Raw genomic sequence first — 2500 nt, 5'->3', positions numbered from 1 at the left:
TTAACTTGTTAATATTGTGACCCATCGTGGCAGTCTAGTGATAAGTCAGAATGGAACAGATCAATAAAATAGAGTGTTAAGACAATGAAAGGCTAAGCACTCGCGTTCGGATGTTCTCTGTCGGTAAAAATTATAACATCGCCTAATAGGCGTCATGTTACGTCCTATAGATACGTGTGCTGTTGGTTAGGGACCCCTTCTTCTTCTTCTTCTTCTTCTTCTTCTTCTTCTTCTTCTTCTTCTTCTTCTTCTTCTTCTTCTTCTTCTTCTTCTCCTTCTTCTTCTTCTTCTTCTTCTTCTTCTTCTCTTCTTCTTTCTTCTTCTTCTTCTTCTTCTTCTTCTTCTTCTTCTTCTTCTTCTTCTTCTTCTTCTTCTTTTCTTCTTCTTCTTCTTCTTCTTCTTTTCTTCTTCTTCTTCTTCTTCTTCTTCTTCTTCTTCTTTCTTCTTCTTCTTCTTCTTCTTCTTCTTCTTCTTCTTCTTCTTCTTCTTCTTTCTTCTTCTTTTCTTCTTCTTCTTCTTCTTCTTCTTCTTCTTCTTCTTCTTCTTCTTCTTCTTCTTCTTCTTCTTCTTCTTCTCTTCTTTTCTATTGATTTATTTTCGACTACTATCGATGAGAGATAGTAGATAGAGAATTGTGATAAAGTGTTTTTCCAAGACTCAACTATGGCCGAGCGAAATCAACCCAGGACCTTCCGATTTATAATTTTACCGACAGAGAACTGCGATTAACGGACCATAGATTCATTTACATCGATGTACGACGAGAGAGTGTGAGTACAGAGCATTTTCCAAGGACTCAACTTTGCATCGGCCAAACCGGGACTCGAACCCAGGATCTTCTGATCCGAAGACGAGTATTATACCACAAGACCCCATCATCATCATTTCCTTTTTCACACTGGGTCAGGGTACGAGCCATAGACAAACAGTTTCCATCCTTCCCTGTCGTGAACTAACTTTAAAAAAAAAAAATCTCGTTCCATGTCTTATCACTTCTCTGTATATCAGCTTCTTTAATTATTCCGCTTTGTCTGTTGTCCTTCATAAATTCTGTCATTGCAGAAACTCTTCGGTCGCCCAAGATTTAAAAAAAGGATTTGATTTGTCTGTCTGTGTTTCTGTAACAAGTTGAGTTTTACGGAAATGGTGTTAACCCTTCGACAACCCCCAACCTGGAGGACCAGGTGACTCAAAAAACGGGGAGCCACACACCATTAGTCGCTTTCTACGACCCACTGACTTGGCAGCAGATTCTAATGATGCTCACACTACTATGTTATGACTATCGACTTAATCAGTAAATTCTTTACCGCACTCGTGCACCGTCGCAAAACAACCCGAAAGCTTCGTTACAACACACCGTTCAACTAGATTCTCTGCGGTTTCGGGCTCGTTACCACAACGGGTACATTTTGGACAGGTGAAATGTCCCCACTGATGAAGCGATTTTGCTGTTAGGCAGGTTCTCGATTGAAGCCGATTCGCTGCCACCCAGTGCCTCCTCTTGCTGGTGGAGAAACCTGGCAACTTCTCCCCCAGTGTCGAGGAGTATGTCCCCGACACACAAGATCCCCAAAGTCGACTTAAATGCTTGAAGAGGGTGAAGAAGTCCGTCAGGCCCATGGAGCCGGAGTTTATCCCGGTGTCTATAGCGTGAAACGGACATTTGCAAAATGGCTTGATATCCTTAGGAAAAGCTTCTAGTCTATCACGAAGTACTTTTCGCCAGATCTAACCGACCCAGCTACCCATTCACTGCTGGGTGGACAGGGGGATCAGAAACAAAATCTCGACTGGACCAAGGATTGATCGCGGTCCCCTTTGCGTGTGAAGCGAGTGCCCTACCAATTGAGCTAACGGGACCCCCTGAAGACGGTGAGGACATCTCAAACAGGTCCAGAAGTGAGGATCCCAAAATTAACATTAAAAGTTTATTAAATTTGTCGAATATTTCAGGTTTTAACAATGAGCCCCTTAGGAATTGGGTTATCAGACCTGCAAATAAGTGCAGATCGATGCACACCAAATGTTATTGGTCTATCACTCTTGAACAAAAGGTCTTTATTGACCTTCAAAATGAAATGGAAACGTTGAAAAAAAAAAGTCGCGTTGAACGCGTGAAACAGTTTTATATGCACCAAATTGTAACAGTAATACTGCAGTACTCCGGAAAAACCCATATTTAAAAAAATTGGCCAGAAAACTCGTCCTTCAAATATCGATCGATTTAAATGACCCTCATCTTGGCATAAACTCTCAAACCTGGGACTTCACGCAGCTGGCACACTAGAACTGAGATGCGAAAGGGATTTAGAACACATGAGATCCATCGCAGCAGACCGTCATCAGCGGAAAGAACTCACTCAACAAATCAGAGAAGCTGCTGCTAAAGCGTCCCAGTTCGAAGATTAGAAGGCGATCGTCAGAAAGTCAGAAAGTCAATATCAACAATAATATATCACAGTTATATCTTTTGTCTTTCTGTTGATTTCAGCACCTT

This window comes from Berghia stephanieae, chromosome 12 (assembly GCF_034508935.2).
Source record: "Berghia stephanieae isolate SIO BIC M18660-M18661 chromosome 12, UCSD_Bste_1.3, whole genome shotgun sequence".
Taxonomy (NCBI): Eukaryota; Metazoa; Mollusca; class Gastropoda; order Nudibranchia; family Aeolidiidae; genus Berghia; species Berghia stephanieae.
This window is presented reverse-complemented; position numbering follows the sequence as displayed.